This window comes from Rhodnius prolixus, unplaced genomic scaffold (genome assembly GCF_049639745.1).
Source record: "Rhodnius prolixus isolate KJV_2025 unplaced genomic scaffold, Rpr scaffold_10, whole genome shotgun sequence".
Classification (NCBI taxonomy): domain Eukaryota; kingdom Metazoa; phylum Arthropoda; class Insecta; order Hemiptera; family Reduviidae; genus Rhodnius; species Rhodnius prolixus.
Genome location: NW_027411615.1, coordinates 3,572,740 through 3,587,687, shown reverse-complemented (window position 1 = coordinate 3,587,687; position 14,948 = coordinate 3,572,740). Strand labels below are relative to the sequence as shown.

Here is a 14,948-nt window from a genome sequence, read left to right as displayed (position 1 = left end):
ATTTATCAATAAATCCAACTAAATTAAAAGGAGACAATAAACACTAAACAAGTGAAATGAACCATGGAAAAAATATTTTTCCCTGTTTTCCTGAAATTCTTGTGAAAACTCTCAAGTTTATTTTTCCATTAACAATGATGGTTAATAATTGTTAACAATGATTGTTAGCTAAAATGTTTTTCACTCTCGAATTATTACCTCTTAGTGTTTACTATAGTTATGCTGCAGCTATAATTGTAGCTGCTTTCATGAAATAATATAACTTTTATGTTTACACAGAGAGAGAGAGAGACATCTGGTGGCAAACCATTCAAGGAGAATGAGTTAATTAACTCACAGAAGTCCATACTTTCTCTGCTTTTCTTATAATCCTTTTTCTTCCTACATTCTCTATAACTTTATCTTGCTTCATTCATTCTATTTGATTGCTCTTAGGAGCTCTTATTAACCTCTTTAGTGAAGTCATCCTGATATCTTAAAATACTTTCATTATCTCTGTTTCGCAGGAAATTATTGCTATTTTTTTTTCTCCTAATACAAGTTTTTCTTATCTCCAAAAATGAATCCAATGTCTTTTAGACATCCATTTATAAAGATGTAGCAAACTCCTCGGGAATGTTGTAATTTCAGTAAGATGATGAAAAATCCCAAAATAATTGGTTGACATTGTGATTACATGATTACATTGTTTTTCTAGTTTTTCCGTTATGTGCTTGTTTTAGCTAATTAGTCTAGAAATCAACATAATTGCGGCTACATCTCGCCTGAGTATCTGTTATGTATTTGTTTGAGTAATTAGTACAAATATCAACATAATTGGAGCTACATCTTGCCTGAGTAACCCGTTATGTGTTGGTTTCACTAATTAGTTCAGAAATCAACATTATATGCGCTTTGAGACAGTTTCGGCTTCCGTATCAATGATCCGCCTATTGTCTCAATTAAGAAAACCCTGAAAGGATCTTTCATCATCTTCTAAGACTCCCGATATTCCTGTTTATCCTTTTTGGGTTTTCTACAGGACCCATCACTGCTACATACTCCTCCACCATTGTAGACACTTCAGACTAAAGCTTATCTCATTTATCAAAAGTTCTTAGTTCTCTCAATACTTATCCTCCAAAAAGTTTCATCTCTTATAAAACATAGTATCCTCCAAACTGACAAAAATGTCCCATTTTAGGCCACCATTCAATAACTGAGCCGTTTATTTTGAAAGTGTGGAAAAAATGAAGATAATGGTAATTATAGATAAAACTTAGTATGATCTTTTTATCTGTAATAAACAACTTATAGTAAAAAAAAATCGGAATCCTAATATTTGGGAGAGGGAAGTTTTAGCTCTTAACAATATTGTAAATATGTTTAATTTGAAAATGGTGCAAGTCCATCTTAGGTTGAAATTATTTAACCGTACAGCGAAATTTAACTCCGGTTGTTGTATGGTGAAGCAAATGTGATGGTTTAACATCATGTCAGAAATGTAGGATGTTTTTATCTATCTTTCCTTGATATTGGTAATTTGTGATTGTACAATATTTCATAAAATTTATTATTATTTAATAATAATAAGTACCTACATCTTAATTTTGTGTTTCGATAATAACACCAACATTGGGAAATTTTAGTAATATTAGCTCTGAAAAACTGTAAATTGTATAACATTCGATTTATATTATCAGCTATCAAGTAAGTTGTGTTGTTTTGTGCTCGGTGTACGAAAAAAAGTTTCATTATTTGAAAATTAATTACGGATTGTGGTTTATTTTATAAAAAGAAAAAATGGCTAAAACGGTAATTCTAACTGATGCATCTAAAAGTGAATTTGGTAGGTAACAAAAATAAAATAAAAATACTTTTCTGGGTAATAACGCCATTTCAATAAAATCCTCATTTGCCAGTAATTTTATTAAAATGTAGAAATAAGACCCATGACAATCGGTAATAAAAGAAGAATCTTGGTATCAGAATCTGAATACGAAGGCAATTCGGACCAAAATGATTCAAAAAGAAGAAGAAGAATAGTTGAACTATTGATTAGTATTTTGTTTTTATAGTTAAAAAAAGACTGATACGACTGAAATATCAATTTAAATCAACGATTACAATAATTCATTAATTTTGAAAGTGAGGCAAGTCTATTTAGTTATAATAAAACCTTTATTTTTCTTAGCCAACACTATAAACACTATTGGATTATAATCTTACATTATCTAACACCACAAAATACAAAAAATATGTTTATTAATATTTACCAATATTTTTAAATTTTACCTTAAATATCTCGAAATAACAAAAGATGGACTTGCCCCACTTTCAAAATAAACGGCACAACTATTCAACAATTGACTATACAGCATTGCCATTTCATAACAATGAAATTTTACTTAATAATTTAGGTAGGATAATGTTACCTTTTTGGTAGTTTCCTCAGGTTTCATGAGGTATGTGCCACAGAATACTGGTTTCTTATAATTACAATTTTATCCAGTCATAAGAAAACTAATAGGTACTGATTTGTTTTTCTTTAACACCTTCAAAGAATGTGATATTCCTCGACATTCACCAAAAAATAACCTTCAAAGAAGTTATTGTCTTATCTTAGCACGTCCAATCACTCAATCCTAGGTTCAAAATTTTAAAAAAATAAAAAAAGGAGAAAAAATTGGCCAAAGATCCAAATTCATTAAACTCTTAAAAAAAAAAAATAAAATAATAAATGTACAAACCAAAAATATAAAAAATTACACAAACTTAATATAGAAGGCAGCAACAAGAAGGCCGCCATTACGGTCACCTGATTATAACCACAACAGAGTTTATCTCCAAGTAGTTCTCCATTCCACATCGTAGTGCATCTTTTTAAGTTAGAGAACACAACCATGCAGAAACATTTGGCATTTTGAGGAGGATGAGTTTTCCACAGTCTGTACTCAACAAAAAGCACTAAACGTAATCTTCAGGTAAAATATTGTTAATTATTTTTTGCATGCTGTAATTTATGCATGCTTGTTACTTTTACTGAATCAGCACTATGTCAGTACTAGAAACATTATTTAAAATTGTTGTTAAAGTGTTTAACTACATCCCCGTAAGATTCGTCTTTCCCTTGGGAAGATTTTATTGCTAATCTTAATATTAAATGATAGTGTAATCTCTTCGTAAGAATTCGTAGGATTCTAGTTGTAGGGTAATTGGTAATGTTACCTAATTACTGTAGATAGTGGAATGTTTCCTTTATGATAGATTTTGGTTTCCTTAGATTTCATGAGGTACATATGTGCCACTGAATATTAGTTTACAATTTTCAGTATTGATTAGTTTTTCTTTAATAAATTCTGTATGATTCTGAGGCTAACAAAGCTGCTGTTATAAGATGATTTCTTGTAGGATAATTCCTTTTTACAGATTTTGAATTGTGGTTAGTAAGGTTGCCTTCAATACATCAATTAGGTTTGACTGTTACATTGCTGTTATTGTTTAATGTTTAGTTATTACATTATTGCTGGCTGTTTTAAATACATATTTCTATTCAAGGACAATGGTAACATTTTGTGTTTCAATTTTTGTAGGAATTTAATAATATTTGAACAATTCATATTTAACTTTAGTTCTAATAGGATTTACTAGGCTGTAAACAGTATTATTAAAGTGGATTCCACAATTCACTTTTATTGATTATTCATAAACCAAAATATTTTCAAATGGAACCTTTAAAGACATTTGTGTTGTTACTATGCTTGGATATAGAATTCTAATTTTACAGTTACTGAATTCTCTATGTTTTGTGAATTATTTAGAATTAAATTATAATTTACTGATGTTTTAAGTGTACCTTTGACTGAATTGATTTCTATTCTAAAGTGAATTTGTCTACTAAGTTGCTATTTTCTATTCTCTAATTTCTGGCCATTGAATTTTGTTATTTACAAAGTTATCAATTATATTTTTATTAATTGAATATTGCCTATATTATTGTCTCTTCTGTGGGGTAGAAGGTACTGCAAAATTTTCAGCATTTTCTTTTAACTTTTTAGGCCTTAGTACTGCTACATTATATAAAATATTTTTTTCCTCTTGTATTATGATTTTTTAGTATTTATCTCAGCCGCTTTTTGGGGTTTTATTCAGTGATTTTATTTGTTAGTTATTAGAATTATTAGATTTAAACTGTCCGGTCGAAAGAACAATAACAATTACCCAACTTTTACCATTTCACATAAAAGTAAGCAGCCCCAAATTTTCTTTAAAATAAAGAACATATCCTCGTTTATTTCTGTAAGAACACAGATTAATTAGTTTTTGAGAAGAATGATGCCTAAATTTGTTCTTAAACTTGCACTGTCTTGGTTGTGTTTTCCACAAAAACCTTTGCCTGGCAAATCGGGGACATCTTCCCTATTTTGTTTGGCTTTATTGTGTTATTTTTTTTCTTTTTTGGTTAGTTAATTCGGGATTTTCTTTATTAAGATTATTAGTTTCATTTTGGTTGAACTGTTTATTGTGGTTGTTGTTGACTAAAAGCTCGAGTTCAATTTGGTTTCTGGTTTAGTCCTTCCTATAATCTTCTTGACTAAACAGAATCTTTATCTATACGTCCTAGTATTGTTTAACAGTCTTTTTCTTTGCGACTATTAGATACCGAGTGTAGTGAGAGCTGATAATATTAATTTTTAATTCTGTTTTAAGTTAAAAGTTCTTTAATTAAGGAATGATTAAATTCTGTGCCATTTCGTATACTAATTTGTTTTGGAATACTATGGTGCAAGAAGCATTGTATCAGTTTATTTTCTATTTTGATGGCTTTTCCTGATTTCAATTTATAATCTTGTGCATACTTAGAAAAAATGAATCGATTGCCATTAATCGATTTTTTTAGCATGTCCATTGGGTATTTTTCGAACGGTTCACTGTAGGTTAAGCATAAAATTGAGCTTTCGTTTCTCGTATCTTGTTGGTCAAATTCCACTATCCGCAAGTTTTTTATGAATATTAATTCCCTTAAGTTAGCCAGCAATATAATCTTGTAATTCATTCTTGCGTTCCCTCAATACCATGAAGATTATTAGTTTCATCAATATGATAGTCTCATCAATGATGTTTAATGTTTCCTTTTTGTCTATGATATCTATTAACTGGTCGATATTTTTTATAAAAATTTATTTGAAAATATCTAAAATATTGTAACTACATTAGAACCAAATTTCTTATTTATATCGTCATCAAAATATATTGATATCGGGTTTTAAATGGGGACAATTTATGCTTTTACAAAATTTACAATACCTAATTCAAAATTATTTTAAGGAATTTTGTGGCAATATTCTTTTTTTTGTTTCTCGTTAGTGTTTATTATTTTTGGTTTGGACTGTACTGTTACCTACGAGGGTCGTTTGAAAAGTCCGTGCAAAGTCAGAGAGATAGTACTACTGGCGCGTATCGAGGTTATGTTTAGTTAGTAGCATCTCTTGGAAGAACACACACCAAGTTTCAGCCAGATCGGTCTATTTCTTTGTGTTTGGCATTCGTTTGAATCGAGAAAGTCGAGTGATTTTCAAAAAAATGGACGAAAAAGAATTTCGTGTGTTGATTAAACACTACTTTATGAAAGGCAAAACGCCTCAGGAGACTAAAGAGAAGCTTGATAAACATTATGGTGACTCTGCACCTTCGATTAGAACAGTTTATAAGTGGTTTTAAAATTTTCGGAGTGGCCATATGGGCACAAGTGACGCTGAACGTTCTGGACGCCCTGTTGAGGTTACTACTCCAGAAATCATTGATAAAATCCATGGTATGGTGATGGATGACAGAAGATTTGTTCTTTTTAAAAGATAATCTTTACCATTTTATTTTTCAATGTTCAAAATTTTCATTGAACAGAGATAAATATTTATTGCACATCTTAAATTACAATGCCAATAGTGACAATTTAGTTAACTTGTTAAATATTGAAAATGAAACCAAACTGAGCAATATTTTCTTATATACCAACAAATGTTTAAATAAAAGAAAATTATGTTATGAGTTAATGTATCATTACTGCAAGGAAGCTCCTATTTGGTTTATCTTCCGAGATGTTATCTCAACAAGGTGAATAGCTGGTACTCTTCCCATTCTTTGTTTGTTTCTTCTTATGTTTTGATGGTTTATTTAATAAGAAATTTAATATTTATTTAGTTTTTCATTTTATGAGATAATTTGAGTATTGTACATATTTTCATTTTTCTTTAAAACACAACTCCTTGCTTATAAGACATAATGTTCTTCAAAGCAATAAATAAAATGATAATGCTAGATTTACAATTGCTGACTTCACTTCTTGCTCATTTCGTTAGTTCTCAGTTGTGATATTAATTGAATTCTCGCTTTAGACATTGTGATTTTCAATCGTTTTGTACACTTCAATATCTGTTTCTAACATTTCTAATTATGGATTTGGAAGGAACAGGGTTTGTATATTCCTCCCGAATTATTTATTGAACATAGGACCTTCCTGATTCTTTTTTAAGACAAAGAAATCCTTCCTGTATTTCTATATTATTAAAATTTCATTTTAAAGGATTATTCCTTGACAGTTTCTTAAATTGGTTTGTGTACAATTTGTTCCAAGTTTTCTTTTAGAATATTTATTATTTTTCATTGGTATTCAGGTAGTTTTATGAATTCTCAGATGTTGGGATTGTTGTTTTATCTTCCATTATGGTTTATTCCTAGTAAATGTCCTTTTTTTTCTTGTTAAATATGAAAATTTAAGGTAGAAAGTTTTTTACCTGATCAAATTTTTTAGCAATTAAATCGCTTTTTGCCTTCTTCATGAGCTGCTGAAATTACGAACGGATCTAGTTGTATGGAATGTCTAAAAAATGTATCAGCTGTTTCCGGATTTATGAACGTTTCAGTACTGTTGTTTAAATTAGTATCTTTAAATGGTTTGGATAGTCGATAGAAGGATGTATAGAACTATCATCTTCTACCTTCATTATGTGTGGTATTTTGGAACTGAGTAGGATGTTAAGTTGTCTTAACTTGTTGTGGGATTCTGCAGTCTTCTTCTCGACGGATTTTCATCTTAGTCTAGTTAGGTTACTTTTCTTTGCTTTCAGTATTACTTATTTCTTCGATTATGTAATTATTATGGTTAATTGAGACATTGTTTGTCGTGTGTAAGTTTCTGGAATTAATATGCTAACTTCTGAGTTGAGATGCTCATGAGAGATTGATTAAATGTGCTTAGTGAGTAAATATTCATTAGTGAGTTGGATTATATGTAGCTAAGTTGTTGAATACGTGGTCTTTGTGTTGAAAGTTAATGAGACCCTGTGAGGACATAACTTCTTCCTGGTAATCTTAAGAGTGCTTACATACGTCTTATTGTGTTAGTCTTATTCTATGATGATCGTTATTGGCAGGTTTTCTTTAAGGTAGTCAATATTAGGATTTGTTAAAGTAGTTAATTAGTAAGCTGTCCAATCCCATGAGTGTTTTGGGATTATTTGTTGCAAGATTATTTCTTTAAGGATTCTCATAAAGAAATTATGGTATTTAAAATTTAGGAGTTCATATATTATTTTTCAGAGTTATTTTCTGTTTTAATTTGGAATTTTTCTATTATTTCATTTTAATAAAATTTAGAAGCATTCTTATTGCGCTATTTGTACACTATATCCAGTAAGGTGTGCTATTATCTGTCGATTTATTTGAAAATCTAGATAGCTCTAGTACACGACAATTAGGGGGACACTACATTGACTGTGAATACTACACTTGAATCAATTTTATTTCGAATCCAAGAAATGATTGCATTACTACCTTGTAGTACAGTAAGCGAGAAAGCATTTTCTCCTGCCTGAACTGTTACAGAATCAGCTCATAAGTTGCAACTAGAAACTTATTACGTAAAAATTAATGTTAATGCGTAACATACAGTTAATGTCAGTCATATTCATACACCAGGTTTTTGTTCCTTTATCTGTTTTTGTTTTATTTTTGGTGAGTCAAGGAGAACAAATAACACTCACATATTAAGTAAAATTTTATTTTTCACAATATAACACCTTTTTTAATTCATAAACTGTAAAAATTTAGCCAAAATAGGTAATTGTTTCGAAATAACTCCGTCACGAACGAGACTTTCATATTCATACATTTGCAACAATAAACATTTCTTGATCATAAAAAAAAAACTCAATATTTCGTTGGGTAGTCTTTTCTCTTAATTACTTCAGATAGCCTCCTAGGCATCGACTCAACAAGTTTCTTGGTGGTTTCCAGAGTAATGCTGTACCATTCCTCAATTGCTTTCTCCTTCAGCTGACTTGCATTTTGGATCTGATGATTTTTCAATTTTTTTTATACTCTGCCCACAAATGCTCGATTGGATTTAGATCTGGTGACTGTGGGGGTGTTGCCATCACTTTGGGACAATTATATAATAGCCATTCTCTGGTTTTAAGGGCCTTGTGGTTGGGATCATTATCCTGTCTTTCCATTTTTCATGTCTTCACATTTTTCAATGCGATGGAAACTGTAAAGTTTGGTGGAAAGACATGAAAGCCTTTCTGTAAAAAATCTTCAACAGACAGTACAGTTTGCAGGTGGATCTGTGATGATTTGGAGATGCTTCTCAGCATCTGGGGTAGGGAAAATTCAATTTATCAACGTTTTTATGAATACTGAGAAGTTCGTAGATATTTTAAGAAAAAATTTGAAAGAATCGGTCAAAAATTTGGGAATTGAAAGGAATTTTATTTTGTATCAGGATAATGATCCCAACCACAAGGCCGTTAAAACCAGAGAATGGCTATTATATAATTGTCCCAAAGTGATGGCAACACCCCCACAGTCACCAGATCTAAATCCAATCGAGCATTTGTGGGTAGAGTATAAAAAAAATTGAAAAATCATCAGATCCAAAATGCAAGTCAGCTGAAGGAGAAAGCAATTGAAGAATGGTATAGCATTACTCCGGAAACCACCAAGAAACTTGTTGAGTCGATGCCTAGGAGGCTATCTGAAGTAATTAAGAGAAAAGACTACCCAACGAAATATTGAGTTTTTTTTTTATGATCAAGAAATGTTTATTGTTGCAAATGTATGAATATGAAAGTCTCGTTGGTGACGGAGTTTTTTCGAAACAATTACCTATTTTGGCTAAATTTTTACAGTTTATAATTGAAAAAAGTGTTATATTGTGAAAAATAAAATTTTACTTAATATGTGAGTGTTATTTGTTCACCTTGACTCACCAAAAATAAAATAAAAACAGATAAAGAAACAAAAACTTAGTGTATGAATATGACTGACATTAACTGTATATACGAGCTTTTATTTAAATACTCCTTTTAGGGTTTCGAACCAGTTGATATATTGAGCAGTATACAAACCAATTTACAATAATTGACTGTTTTTTTTAGCTTTGATGCTCCAAGAATGCAAGTTTGTCTTTCTTATTAGGAATTCAATTAGAAAATTATTACAATTCGTTACATAGTATAGATGGTATATTGGATCAATCAAAAGAAGGGAATTATTCGACGGCCACGCCCACATAAATTAGACTACGCCCCTTTTTTTTTGTTTAGAAAAATATGATTGATTGTTCAGTTTGTGTTAAATTTCATTTCTTTGCTTGTACTTCACTTTCCATGTTCTAGGGATCATGAAACATCATTTTTCAGTTTAAATTCTGTTTTGAAAAGTTTGACATGATTCAAAATAGAAAATAGAATGAAATAAGATTGGGAAAGCTCGTGTACATTTTTTTATTGTGTGTGTATATAGATTTAGAAACGGAAATACACAGGTATTGTCATCTAAAACATATTTCTACCACAATTCTAAATGTTTCAACATTTACGCGCTTAAAATTCACCATGGTTAGTTTGAAACAAATGAACGAGTTTTGTAGGATTCTCGGAAATTTCATCCAGAATGGCCTGGATAGAGAGTTTTGGATAGAATAGGGTAGAGAGATCATCCCCCCCCACGGTTTTTTAGAGGATGAACCATGTTCTATTAAACTGTACATATTGTTTAGTCAATGTTAACGTTATTTTGTTGTTCGTTGTTGTTAAATTTTGTTAATATAGACGTTTATTTTAGTAGTACTAGGATTTGTTAAACGATAATTGAATGCATGTGTATAACGTTTACCAGTGTGCTTATTTACATCTCAAACTGTGTGCTTTAGTTGCCCGACTACTGTTTTGTGTCGAAACCATTTCTCTTTCTATTCAAATGTTCGGAGGGGAAGGGAGCCCTCTCTTTTTATTGTACATTTGATTATATGTCCTGAAATCGATTTTCATGTGGTTTCATTCCATGAATGTAGATGTGGGACGCCCAAGAATAACAACAAGAGATCTCAGCTGCAATTATTATTATTATTATTATTAAAATAAATATGTAACGATTCAATGAGAAAATTTCATTTGAAGCTTTAATTTAGACAGCGCATTCTATCTCTAATTAATATTAAAACAGAGATGTTAGTATTTCAAAACGTGATTATAATTCAGGGCTTTTCAAAATTTAGTGAAAATTATTCGACAATTGAAATCCCTATTACGGATTTACACATTACTAATTTCAGGATTATCTAGTAATAGTTGAACAATATCTTTTTGTGTATATTTTTTCACTAACACTTGTTGCCCAATATCCGCATTGCACTACTCTGAGCTTTGGTTTTGAGGTTATTCCGTTTTATGGGACTGTATTTATGAGCATGAATTTGTATCAAGGAAGGTTTGTGTCCTGCTTATTATTTAACATTATTTGATGGAAAAATGTTTATATTTTTAAAGTATTGTATCTGAGAAAAAAAAAGATGCAGTAAGCTAAAAAGTTTGTATTTCGCTGTAAATATGCGTCTGAAACATTTAGCGATTAAAATCACTCTAACCGGATGTATAGCTTTACCAAATGGATTTATCGCTTTGTACTTCCTGTAACTAGCTCTCCTACGAATTTCTTTGGATCTACGTCAAATACAAATCTTTGGATTTTTATCTGTCGTATTGTATTCCCTGACCAAGTTTTCGGATCTTCATTCATCCTCAGAGATAGATCAATCCAGTTTGGTGTAGAGATTTTTCGACTTCACTCATGTTTCCATCTTGCACTACACTTACTGACTCTCTTGATAATATCTCTGCGGTCCTAATCACATTTTCAACATGTCTAGTCATGCACTCCTATTAGTCTTAAACTTCCAATTTGAAACATTGGTCTAGCAAAGTTCTGTTTTTTTTTTAGGGTTCTATTAGTTCTGCGAAAAGGAGATGGGTGTAGAGTTCCCCATTAAAATTACAATTTTTCAGTTAAAAGTTTTGGTTCTTTCATATACAGGGTGTATGCGGAGGAGTGGTCGAAACATCGGGAGGTGATTCAGCAGCTCAAATGCAACAAAAAATATTCTCTTCACTTTGGCCCGATTCTCAATAGTGTCCAAGATATTTGCATTTTTAACTTTTCTGTTGATATTCGCGTTTTCCACCATAACCATCCTTTATCCTACAACAAATCTGCTTATTCCAAACGAAAGAGCATTAAATTTTACTTCCGTTTTATTAAATAATAATTGTTAAAAACTAAAATGGTTACTTTTCTTTTTGTTCCTTCTCCAAAAATTGACATTTGAGTAAATTAGTAGTGAAAAGTCGGTTACGCAAAATCCCAGTCTTTCTGCACTTACACCCCTCTGTTCGGGGTAGGGTTTTATTAAAAACCAAAAACATTCATATGGGCTGGATCTCAATAAATGCACAACTTATCCTGTAATTGGGTGACTCCTTGAAAATTTTAGCTAAAATCATCGAGAACGAATTTTTTAGGCATTAAAGTAAAAATTTCATCGTTTATAAGAAACGTTTTGAGGCTCTGTATTGAGCAAATTTATAGGAAATTTAATGCATTACAGGGTTGGTGTGTCTTTCAGTCCATGAACAGACAAGACAGAAGACACACCAACCTTGTAATGTAAAATATTACTTTCTAAACTAGGTAAATAATTTTTGTAAATTTCGTTTTTTTTTACATATTCATTTTAATAGAATCATTGTTAACAATCTGTAAATATGTTCCACAGCCCTGAAGATGTGACCTAGGTCGAAAGCTCGGCAGAATAAATGTATCTCGACTGAAATGGCAATTATTTTTTCATCCTATTGACTTAGGAGGAATTTATTATGTTTTCCAATTCGCCGTTTTGGGAGTAAAAACAAAAAATATTGTAAGTTGGAACCTAGAGAATATTAAGGAAAAATGTTTTAAGTAAACAGTGGCCCTTAATTATTTTAAATAATTGTAGACGTCATACTTTTATCACAATAACTGAATAAAAGTAGCTAGTCATCACTTTTAAACAACAATAACTGCGTCATCACTTAAGATAAAATTCAGTTAATTTTCTTACTCGCTTAAAGTTGTTCCACATTCAGGCCTTCTTTATCTCTATCTCTCTCGCACATAATAATCCTCGAATAAGCACATAAGTTGCAGTTAAATGTGCAAACAGAGATTCCATATCGTGGAAATTAACTGAAGCGAGTTATCTTTCCCCTCCAAAAAATGAGGAAGTGAGTATTTCAATATTAACGTCATTGTATTACACTCTAAAGTTCTTTAAGGGTTCAAAAATTTATCTATTTTCCTCAAAAAAATCATTTTGTGAAACCAGTAATTTTTAATTTAAATTCCGGAAATGTTTTAATGACAGCTGTTGTGATCGATCAATCTACAATTCCCATGCTTCTCTAAAACTAGAATTTTGATTCGAACCTCAAAATTTTAAAACATTATTAATGTTATTTAACATTAAACTGATTATAAAAGTGCACAATGCACTTGTTAATGAAATTTGAGCCACCAGTTTTTCCCCCAAAAAGACCCAAAACAGAATTTCGTTATAAATATCATTCAAATAAAAGTTTATTTTGGGTAAAGTAGGGTGAGATGGCCACCATTTTATTTGGAGGGTGCCTACAAAATTTTGGTTAGGACTAGGCTTACTTTATTATTACTTTTTGGAAACCTCATACGCTCACAAACATAAGATAAGGAACAAAATTTCAGAAAAAATGCTAAGGGAAACATTTTTTTATTCTTACAAAAAAAAAAGAAATAGCAGTTGGCCCTCTATCCCCACTGGGTTGGGTGAGTTGGCCAATCTAACTTGGGAGAGATGGCCACATATTGTAAATGAAATTGCACTAGTAAAACGTAAAAATAACAGAAAACCATAAATGGTTACTTAATATTTACTTTTTTTTTTTTTTTTTTTTTTTTTTTTTTTGGCGCATCAACAGCTGAGGTCATTAGCACCCGGAGCTTTTTCCAGTGCACTGCCGGCCTCCGGACAGTGTTCTCTCGTTACAGACAACACTGTCCATCACCGGACAGTGAGCTGTAAGAAGCTCCTAGGAAGAGAAAATCTAAGGGTCAGCTGCTGGATTCGAACCCGGGACCTCCGCGTGGGAGTCCAGTATGCTAACCTCATAGCTAATCCCTTCCCTGATATTTACTTATTATTCTTCTTTTTAAATGCGCTTTTACTACAATTTTGGCAAGCGTATGCAAAAGAAGAGCAATTTTCGTGGAACCACTTCCGGCATATTATGCATTCCAACCAATCTTTTTTTCTGGTCTTGTTGTAGCTTTCCCCATATCCTGTACATTCAGTTTCATCGATTTCTGAAATGGCATCACTTTCCTCTTCAAAATCGATCCCTGTTTCGTCCTCTTCATCGGAACTTGGGGAAGGTGAGCATTTTCTTTTTCGGACAATCCTTTCTTTCAGAATTGTCTCTTTGGGGATGAGAATATTTCTTGTAGGTTTGGATTTCTTTGCAACTCTGTTTTGCACAACAGCAATGTGCTCGAGAGAAGTTAATAAAGTGACAACAGACTTGGCTCGTTTTCTTGCAGAGACGACAGTTTGGGTGTGGGGTTAATACGATCTCAAATTTTCTTCAGTATAATTTCCGCGGTTAGTGTTCAGTCTTTTATGCTGAGTTGGCATTTTTCTGCAGTAAATTGGAAACTGAGCCAAACTATAACAGAAAAAAAGTAAAAATAATTGGCCATCTATCCCTACTGTTTGATGGCCATCTGTCCCGAATGCTAGAGAGAGATGGCCAACATGATAAACAAAACTCAACGTGTACTTTTTGACAGTTTTAGAAGTTAGGATTCATTAATGTATACTCGGCTATTGGCCATCTCGGTAAATGTAAAGAATAGTTACCCGGGGGTGTGGCCTAATTCGAAGTGATTCTGATTCGCTGTTACTATAGAACCCGCCATATTCAAATATAAATATAAAACTATTTCTTTATTTTATATTTACATTTAAATCTGGCGGGTTATATGGTAACAGCGAATCAGAATCACTTCGTATTATTTATTTAAGATTGATAATTTTATTTAAACCCCCCTTTATATGGGGGCTTTGCCCCCACACCCCCTGATTTATTTATTTCTTAATGGGGGGCTTTGCCCCCCACACCCCCTCCTAACCTACCTAATCACCCTCAATTTGAGTCACAAGATTCATTACAATAATTACAAAGAACAACACAAAAGAAACTTACCTCATTCTGTGGAGTCCTTTTCCTGAGGAGGGTATACTTGGCGGGGTCGAATAGCCTCGGCACCTCCAACCATACTTATCAATCGCACTATTTTTTTTTGTTATTTTCCTATCACATCCACACTTCGGACATACATATCTCCTACTGATCAAACCAACATCCATACAAAATTTTATAACATTCATTACTCCATCCTCACTCACACTACAATCATGCTTTAATTTTTAAAAAAAACTGCAAATTTAAAACGCTCATGCTCATAAAGTTACAAAAAAAAGGCACCTCAAATCACAAACAGGGCACTCGCGGGAACTAATAATACATTAAAAAGGAAGCAGTTACTATGCAGTAAGT

At 31.7% G+C, this 14,948-nt stretch overlaps 2 long non-coding RNA genes across 2 annotated transcripts in view; one reads left to right on the top strand and one right to left on the bottom strand.

Moving 5' to 3' along the window:
* The window catches only part of LOC141456632 (uncharacterized), a 39,086-nt gene extending 36,391 nt beyond the window's left edge, over positions 1-2,695 (bottom strand). Inside the window, exon 1 of the long non-coding RNA XR_012459896.1 lies at positions 2,415-2,695. This is a non-coding gene — a long non-coding RNA (uncharacterized lncRNA). The remainder of the gene's footprint in view (positions 1-2,414) is intronic.
* A 7-nt stretch (positions 2,696-2,702) lies between these two features.
* LOC141456631 (uncharacterized) overlaps positions 2,703-14,948 on the top strand; it is a 48,036-nt gene continuing 35,790 nt past the window's right edge. Inside the window, exon 1 of the long non-coding RNA XR_012459895.1 lies at positions 2,703-2,963. This is a non-coding gene — a long non-coding RNA (uncharacterized lncRNA). The remainder of the gene's footprint in view (positions 2,964-14,948) is intronic.